At 43.0% G+C, this 9,773-nt stretch overlaps 1 non-coding gene and 1 pseudogene across 1 annotated transcript; one reads left to right on the top strand and one right to left on the bottom strand.

Annotated features, from left to right (window-relative positions):
• Nucleotides 1-6,608: 6,608 nt before the first annotated feature.
• Nucleotides 6,609-7,688, bottom strand: LOC112299828 (Y-box-binding protein 1 pseudogene; annotated as a pseudogene).
• A 372-nt stretch (nucleotides 7,689-8,060) lies between these two features.
• On the top strand, nucleotides 8,061-8,177 carry LOC112299964 (small nucleolar RNA SNORA18). Its single transcript, XR_002974339.1, has one exon. It is a non-coding gene; the product is annotated as a small nucleolar RNA SNORA18 (small nucleolar RNA).
• Nucleotides 8,178-9,773: the final 1,596 nt, after the last annotated feature.

Raw genomic sequence — 9,773 nt, forward strand, 5'->3', positions numbered from 1 at the left:
GACATACTAACCAGCCTCACCTCAAAGCCATAAGCACAAGCATCAGGAGGGTCCTTAATGTTGCCTGGAGATTATATGGTGTTTCCCTTTTCTGTTTACTCTGCTGAATGGCCATTTCACACCTTCTCTCTCCTCAACCCCCTAGTGCCCCTGATCACCCAGTTTCCCAATTCATTGAGACCACCAGAACAATGAAAAGACAACTCCAAGCTCTCACTGCCCTGTCTACCATTTCCCTAGAACCAGACCCACAGATTCTATTTCTCTCCTTGCTGCTCTGGAAGAACTGTCTCTGCTCTAAGCAAAGTCCCACTCTCCCCCTTTGGTACTAGGTCTCTTCCCATCTGCCCTACTCAAGGACATTGCCCTGGAAACTCTCCCTCCTTTTTCTTACACCATCAATTTGATCCTCACTCCTAGATCCTTCCCAACAGCAATAAACAAGCTGGTATTTCTTCTAAACATGCCATCATTTCTTCATTTTAAAAGCAAATAAAATGCTCTGGCCAGTGTGGCTCAGTTGGTTGGAGCCTCATCCCATAAGCAAAAGGTCGTAGGTTCAATACCCAGTCAGGGCACATACCTAAGTTGTGGATTCGATCCCCAGTCCATGCACCTATGGGAGGCAACCAATAGATGCTTCTCTCTTGCATTGATGTTTCTCTCTCTCCCTTTCTCTAAAAGCAATAAAAAAAATGTCCTCAGGTGAGGATAAAAAAATAAATTTTTTCTTGGCTTCTATGCTCCATTTTTCTCCACCCCTTTATAGGAAGCTCTTTGAAAGGGTTTCCAATTTCTTGCTTCCCATTCTCTCTTGAACACCTCATAGGTTTTTGCACCCACTATCCCACCAAATCTGATCCCCAGATTGCTAGAGTCAATGGTTAACACCTCACTCCTAGGAGCACGTGACCTGTGATTACTCCTTTCTCCTTGAAACACTCTCTTCACTTGGCTTCTCGAATACTTCACTCCCCTGGCTTTCCTCCTCCTCCACTTATTCTGTTTATTCTCAGGCTTTTATTCTCAGTTTCCTTTGCTGATTTATTCTCATCAATGCCCCTCCACCACCTCTGAATATTAGAAATTTCCAAGACTCAGTCTTTGGTTCTCCTCTCATTGAAACTCATGGATTTCATACCACATATATACTAATTACTCCCAACATCTCTAGCCCAGACCACTGTGAACCCCAGAGATACATATCCAGGTGCCTACTTAAAATCTCCATTTGAAAGTCTGATAGGTATCTTGACATATAACTAACCTCTCAATATTATATCTCGAAACTTGCTCCCCCCAAAGTCTTCTCCATCTTGGTTTTCTAGTCAAAACCTTGGAGTCATTATTTTTTTTCAAGATTTTATTTATTTTTTAGAAAGAAGGGAAGGGAAGGAGAAAGAGGGAGAGAAACATCAATGTGTGGTTGCCTCTCATGCGCCCCCTACTGGGGACCTGGCCCAAAACCCAGGCATGTGCCCTGACTGGGAATCGAAACTGCCACCCTTTGATTCACAGTCTGGCACTCAGTCCACTGAGCCACACCAACCAGGGCTAGAGTCATTCCTATTGTTCCTATTGTTTTCCTAGAGTAATTCCTATTGTTTTCTCCACCTCATTTCCAATGTATCAGGAAATCCTTTTAAAGTACTTTCAAAATGTATTCAGAATCTGACTCTTCTCACTATTTCCACTGCTACCACCCTAGACCAAGCCATGTTCATCATTACCTGATTGTTGCAAAGCATCCTAAGTGGGCTCCTTGTTTCTACATTCAACCCCTTCTTAGATCATGCCGCTTCTCTGCTCAAAAGCTTTTGATGGCTTCCTATCTGTATTAGGGTAATGCTAGCTCTGTTAGAGATAAACCCCACTGTATCAATGGCGTAAAATAACCAATAGAAGTTCATTTCCCCCTCATGAAGTCTAAAGTTGCCCCTGTCCAGTGAGTGGCTGTGTAACAGGAAGGGTTCCTTCTATCTTGTGACTCTGCCACTAGCACTACCTGGTTTCCCGGGGGGCCACAGAAAGAGAGAGACTTTGAAGACTCGCACATGGCAGGTTTGTACAGTCAGTACTGTTAGCAGTGGGCTTCACTTCTGTCTCTCTTCCTTTGGCCAGTGCTCAGTCACATGGCCACAGTGAAAGGGAGGCTGGGAAATGTAGTCTGGCTGTATTCACAGGAGATGAAGAGGAAACAGTTTGGTGAATAGTTAGCCAATTTCTTCCAAACCATTTTATTCATAGTAAGAGCCAAAGTTTTACAATGGCCTAAAGGTGCTGTATGGTCTCCCCCTTCCCTTGATTCCATACCTGCTACTTCTCTCTGACCTCAGGTCACATTCCGAGCATGCTTCGGCTCAGGGCCCTTGCCCTTGCTGTTCCCATTCCCTGGAATGTTCTTCATCATCTGATGTTCACTCACACGTCACCTTCATAAGCCTTCCACCTTTTCTGAAATTGCAACACCACTCCTGATAGTCCCTTTTCTTCGCCCTGCCTTATTTTATTCCTCAGCACCTATTAACCTTTTATTGTATATATTTTGCTTTTTTATTTTATTGGCTGCATACCAGAATGCAAGCACCCTGAGAGAGTTTAGTCCATTTGTTCACTGATGCATCCCCAGTGCCTAGGACAGTGTCTGGAACACAGGAAACGATACACTCATTTGTGGAGTGAATGTTCAGAAGCACCGCATAAGCCGAGTTGGGTGCCTAAAGAAGAACATCAGCCTTTTGAAGCTGACATCATTCTAGCTGCCACACACAGAGTCCTTCAGCGTGCTCAGAGGCAGAATCCAGGGCTAGAAGGCCTTGGGTGCAACTGAAGTGATACTTCTTATGGGTATCAGCCACCAGAGTACTTTTCCTCCTCCACCTTCCTTTTAATTCTGGTTCCCCCAAGAGGCTTAATCTGCTTTTCTCTCATCAGAAAGCTCATTTGTTCTCACGGCTTTGTCAGATGCCCCCGGCCAGTGACCCTTCTAAGTATCTCCTCTGGCCTACTGATTCGTTCTTTTCCTTATTTCTCTCTTCCTTCCTTTCCCTTTCCCTTCTCCTCCCTTCCCTTCCTTTCCTCCTTCCCTTTCCTCCCTCCCTCCCTCCCTTCCTTCCTTCCTTTCTTCCTTCCCTCCTTCCTTCCTTCCTTTCTTCTTCTATTTCTTTTCTTTCTTTCTCCCTCTCTTTTCTTTCCTTCTTTCTTTCTAGACTTTTATTAACAGGTGCTTATACTTTGTTGACTTTTTTTTTAAATCAAGCTGTAAACTATTACTACAAATTAAAACTGAGGTTCTTAAAAATCACACCTTGACCAGATATGAAACAATTTTTTAAAAAACTTTAAAGGTGTATTGAGAAATCCCTGGCTTTAACAAAACAAAACACATTTGTCATTACCAAAAAGAGATGTCTTTAGGTAAAAATAATAAAAAACTCATGCTGCGTAGATAATGGAGATAGTTCTAGTCATCTGGCCAACAGGCACAAAGCAAGCTCTTAAGGTCTTCAGTTCCAATCTTTTGTGCATTTTTTTTAAAAATTTATTGTTGTTCAAACTAGAACAGGAACAGAACCACAGAAATGGAGATCACATGGAGGGTTATCAACAGGGGAGTGGGAGGGGGAGAGAGGGGAGAGAGGTACAGGGAATAAGAAGCATAAATGGTAGGTAGAAAACAGACAGGGGGTGGTAGGAATAGTATAGGAAATGTGGAAGCCAAAGAACTTATATGTACGACCCATGGGCAAGAACTATAGGGGGGGAATGTGGGAGGGAGGGGATGGGCAGGATGGAGTGGAGTGAAGGGGGGGAAATGGGACAACTGTAATAGCATAATCAATAAATATATTTTAAAAAATTTATTGTTGTTCAGGTACAGTTGTCCCACTGTTTTTCCCATCTCTCTTCCCTACCTCATCCCCCTCAACTCCCACAGTCAATCCCCCCCATTGTCTGTGCTCATGAGCCCTCTATTCATATTCCTTGGCTTGTCCCTTCCCCTTTTTTTAAATATGTTTTATTGATTATGCTATTACAGTTGTCCCATTTTTTCTCATCTTTATTCCATTCCCCTCTGCTCTGCAGCCCCTCCCACCATCATTTCCCCATCTTAGTTCATCTCCATGGGTCATACATATGTTATTTGGCTTCTACATTTCCCATACTATTCTTAACCGCTCCCTGTCTATTGTATACTTACCATTTATGCATCTTATTCCCTGTACCTTTTCTCCCATTCTCCCTATTCCCCTTTCCCACTGATAACCCTCCATGTGATCTCTATTTCTGTAAATCTGTTCCTGTTCTAGTTGTTTGCTTAGTTCATTTTTGTTTATTTTATTTTATTTTTAAAATTATTTTATTGTTTTTCAATTACAGTTGTCTGTTTTGTCTTTTTTTAGGTTCAGTTGTTGATAGTTATGAGTTTGTTGTCATTTTACTATTGGTATTTTTTATCTTCTTTTTCTTACATAAGTTCCTTTAACATTTCATATAATAAGGGCTGGGTGATGATGAACTCCTTTAACTTGACCTTATCTGGGAAGCACTCTATCTGCCCTTCCATTCTAAATCCTAGCTTTGCTGGATAGAGTAATCTTGGATGTAGGTCCTTGCCTTTCATGACTTGGAATACTTCTTTCCAGCCCCTTCTTGCCTGCAAGGTTTCTTTTGAGAAATCAGCTGATAGTCTAATGGGAACTCCTTTGTAGGTAACTGTCTCCTTTTCTCTTGCTGCTTTTAAGATTCTCTCCTTATCTTTAATCTTGGGTAATGTAATTACAATGTGCCTTTGTGTGTGCTTCCTTGGGTCTAACTTCTTTGGGACTCTCTCAACTTCCTGGACTTCCTGGAAGTTTATTTCCTTTGCAAGATTAGAAAAGTCTCCCTCATTATGTTTTCAAATAAGTTTTCAATTTCTTGCTCTTCCTCTTCTCCTGACACCCCTATGATTTGGATGTTGGAACATTTAAAGTAGTCCCGGAAGTTCCTAAGATTCCCCATTTTCTTGAATTCTTGTTTCTTCATTCTGTTCTGGTTGAATGTTTTTCTTCCTTCTGCTCCAAACCATTGATTTGAGTCCCAGTTTCCTTCCCTTCACTGTTGGTTCCCTTTATTTCACTTTTCAGAGCCCTTTTTCCTCAATTTTGTGACCATACTCAACCATTTCTGTGAGCATCCTGATTACCAGCATTTTGAACTCTGCATCTGATAGGTTGGCTATCTCTTCGTCACTTAGTTGTATTTTTTCTGGAGTTTTGATCTGTTCTTTCATTTGGGCCATATATTTTTGTCTTGGTGCACCTGTTATGTAGTAAGGGGCAGGGCCTTAGGTATTCGCCAGGGTGGGGTGGCACTGTATGTGAGAGAGGGGTCCAAGAGGGAACAGGGCATCTTGCTCAGTTCTTGGCTGGCTTTCAGTCACTTCCTCCACTACCCAAAAGCAAATTGGACTGTTCTGGTGCCAATTCCCGGGTGGGTGGGTTTGTGTATGTTCTAGGACCCTGTGGGTCTCTCCAACGAACTCTCCTGTGAGGCTAGGAGTTTCTCCCACTGCTGCAACACCCATAGATTTTTCCAATCAGAGGTTTTGAGGCTTTATTTCCCCATGCTCGAACCCTGGGTTGCTCGGTCTGTCTCGCTCCCCAGTTGTTCCTCCCAGTTTATCTGTACACAAATGTGGGACTGCCTGCTCTGCCAGCAGCCACCTGGCCTTGTCCTCCAGACACTGCCTTGCTGTGAGTCCTCTCTGCCCCAGCTGCCTGTCTCCACTGCTCCTACTGGTCTGTATGAATGTTTCTTCTTTAACTCCTTGGTTGTCGGACTTCCACACAGTTCAATTTCCTGGCAGTTCTGGTTGTTTTTTGTTTTTAAATTTGTTGTCCTTATTTTGGTTGTTCAAGGAGGCAAAGTGTATCTACCTATGCCTCCATCTTGGCTAAAAGTCTCCTTTTGTTCATTTCTTATTGCTGAAATTTCATATTCATTTCTTCTTGTTGGATGACTAAACCCAATGATAGTAGAGATGGTAAACCAGCATTAACTCCACCCCTCCCTGCCCAGTTCTCAGCTAGTGGATCAGCTGCTTGTCTCTAAAAGCCTAGACAGGCTTTGTCTAGGCTTTTATTGCTTTTCTGGGTACATTACATCGAGGATGATCCTCATTTACTATGCACAGTTTCACTTTAGGTGGTTACCTTTTACAGAAAACAAAGGAGAGGATGTTGCTAATTACATCAAAGAAGAAGGATATTTGCAATGTAAAGGGAAAAGTGGTTGAACTGGTTACACTCCATACTTGGGAGGTTAGCTCAGATTTCAGGAAGTTACTTTAAAGATATGCAGTAAGCATTTGCTGCCTCAATTCAGGGTGAGGGAGTTTTAGCAAAAGCAAGCCTCAAAGCTGCCTACATATAATGCAGGCCTGATTCCCCACGGGAAAATCGGCCTGTGAGCTTGGGTCCTGTGTGCTGACTCACTCCCCACTTGATTTTCCAAGTTAGGGGCTGGGCTACATTCCCCACTGCCACTCGGAACAGTCCTCTGTACCTTATCTTCTTCACTGCTGCCCTTCTAGGCTGTCTATGGAGAGGAGGGCCCCTGTGAAATCATGGCCTGTAACTCCTGTTCATATTCTGTCTCACTGGTCTACCTTGTTCTCCTGCACCCTGGTTTCAGCACCCATCATCACTTCTTTCTGCTCAAGACGGTTGGAAAACCGTGGTCGGGGCCCCTAGAGTTTCTGCATGTAGTAAGGTGGGAACTGTTATCCATAGTCGGACTGGCGCTGTTGTTGGGCCTGGCCTTCAGGAGCACTCTCTGATCCTTCATTCTTTTCCCCACTCTCACCATTCTAGTAATCCTGCTGGTAATTGCATGGAGGAAAACCCTGGGACATGGATAGCATCTGTAATGGTTAGATGTGCTGCACATGTATTTCCTGCCTTGCACTGAAACTCTACCAGGGCCTGTAACATTTGCTGCCTCTGCACCCTTTTCTCCTTGAACATCAGATTCCACAGTCTCTTCCACCTCTTACATTGCAAAGGTACTTCTTGGTTATTCTTTGGGACAGCCTGGTGTACAAATACATCTTCCTTGGTGTCATTCCTGTTGATGAAACCGTATCTGTTTCTTACATTGAGCCATTTTACTGTACCCAAAACCTTCGTTTTTGACGACCTTCTTGTCTGCAGTGGTGGGGGCTGCCAATGTGAAGTCCTGGGGGTCCGAGGTGCAGGGTTTGGGGTCCACAGTGGTTGTGGTGCTAGTGACTGGGGCAGCTGCAGCAGCTGTGGCTCGGCCCTGGGTGTGATGGTAACTAGGCCGGTGGGTGGTGGTGGGGCTGCTCAGGGCTCTCTGGGGTCTGTTCTTGCTCTCAGCTCCCACTACCAATTGAACTCCTTCCTGGTTCTTTCTTTTGAGGTGCTCAGCTAACACTTTATACTTACCATATCTTGAATCAACTCATTATTTCCCTCATTTTACACTCACTTTGCTTATTCTCCCAGTTTCTTATTATTAAAACTGTACATTTTTTAATGTTTTTTTTTTTTATCCAAGTGGTCACTAAGTCCAGAATTTGCTATTCCCACTTTAACATTGTTCCTTGTATATTACTCTCCCTTTTCATTGCTGGCTAGGCCAGGCCCTTATCCACAGGGAATACCAGGGTTGGAGAGCCCCATCGTCGGCAGAGGGCCACTACCTTATCCTCTACGACACATCCAAGATGGTGATTTTTCCACTAGGCTGTAGTTTCTTTAGGGCTGTTAGGTGTGGGTTCACTGGTACCTAGCACAGTTCCTGACTTCAAAGAGGCATTTTTAAAATAATTTTTCATCCCTGGCTGGGGTGGCTCTGTGGGTTTAGTGTTGGACTGCAAACCAAAAGGTTGCTGGTTTGATTCCTGGTCAGGGCACATGCCTGCGTTGCGGGCCAGGTCCCCAATTGGGGGCTTGAGAAAAGCAACCGATCCATGTTGCTCTCCCTCTCCTTCTCCATCCATTCCCCTCTCTCTAAAAATTAATGAATAAAATCTTTTAAAAAATAGTTTTTTTGTTGAGGTCTATTCTGATGGGGTTTTTCTGTAGACCTACGTTGTTGGAAATGCCTCATAGAGTAAATATGTTGATTCCTTTATTCACAGAACTGTGTGTTAAAACAAACAAACAAAAAAAGAATTGTGTACCCTGGCTGGTGTGGCTCAGTGGATTGAGCACAGGCTGTGAACCAAAGGGTCGCTGGTGCGATTCACAGTCAGGGCACATGCCTGGATTGTGGGCCAGGTCCCCAGTAGGGGGCGCATGAGAGGCAACTGCACATGGATGTTTCCCTTTCTCCCTCCCTTCCCTTCTCTCTAAAAATAAATATAATCTTTAAAAAAAAAAAAGAATTGTGTGTTAGAACTATGGGAAGGAACTACAAGACAGAACTGCTAAAACTATGAACGACCTCATGCTTTAATTATTTTTATCTTAGGTTTCTGTATATCCCAAAGACCTGTACTGTTCTAGGGAGTAATAGCTTAGGAGTGAATATGATTTGAACTTACTCATATTTAGTGGGCCCCAAAGTACATTGCTTAAGGAAACTGGGTCCCAATGATCATAGTTGGGAAATTTTGAAGTATGTCCATATTGAAATGGAGATTAAAGAAGTTCAACTAAAAGAATTGTGGAATGACTGACGTGGCAACTAGATTGAGCAAAAAAGGGATTAAGGTTCAAACTTGGGAGGAATTAAGGCAGTGGAAGAACTCAAAACATGTGAAATTCCTTAAATAAAAATGTATTTCCTTAAAAAAATAAAACAAAATAGTTAAAAAAAAAAAAAAAACCTACTGATGCAGCCTGTTCTCTAGCTAATCCCCCAAAGAATTACTTTAAATCTCGCTCCACCTCCCCCATAGACAGAAGCTTAGAAACCTTCAGAAGAAGACCCACAATTCTTATTGCCTTCAGCCTCAGGCTCCTCAGCTTGTTGGGACCTTTCATTACCTATAGAAATTTACCAACTAGAAAGAAGGTATAAGGATTAGCCAAAGAACATACACACATAACTCCTAGACACAGACAACAGAGTGATGATGGCCAGAGGAAGGGGGTTGGGGGCTGGGTGGAGGTAGGTAAAGAGGAGAAAATGGGTACATCTCTACTAGTGCCAACAATAAAAATTAAGAAAAAAAATATTTACCACTTACACTTTCCCTCCATGACCCTCCCCCACCCTTTATTTTTTTAAACATCTGTAGCCTCCTATCTGGCCTGAAAATTGACCTTCCACTCTGTCCCCCACTTGCCTTTCTTCCTGTTATTACTCTTGCTGAATAGTTCATTCAGGACTTGATTAGTCTAGCCTGAGTCAGACCTTCTTAGGAGCCCTCCCTGGCTACCGCCAAGGATCACTGTCGCTCCTTTGAATTCTAGAAGCATTAGTTGTCAACCTCTCATCTCAGGGCTTAGAAGTAAATTAACTTACTTTGTATTAAACTCCTTCATGAGTGTACTACTTGTCTCAACTGGATTTCAAAGTACAGAGGCTTTATGTGCTAAGAATACAGTAGGTTTATACTCCACTTGTGCCGTAAACATAGTAGCCCTCACATTCGTTTTAATTCCATGACATGAAAATAAGTGAATAATTTTATGTGTTTCTCTTAATCAGGGACGCACATTCTGTTCTCTTAACATTATTTAAGCAGTGAGCTCAGAGCCTTAGATACAAAAATGAATAAGGCAGATCTCTACCCTCGGGCTTAGTCTGGAGAGGGC

Source organism: Desmodus rotundus, chromosome 6 (assembly GCF_022682495.2).
Source record: "Desmodus rotundus isolate HL8 chromosome 6, HLdesRot8A.1, whole genome shotgun sequence".
Classification (NCBI taxonomy): Eukaryota; Metazoa; Chordata; class Mammalia; order Chiroptera; family Phyllostomidae; genus Desmodus; species Desmodus rotundus.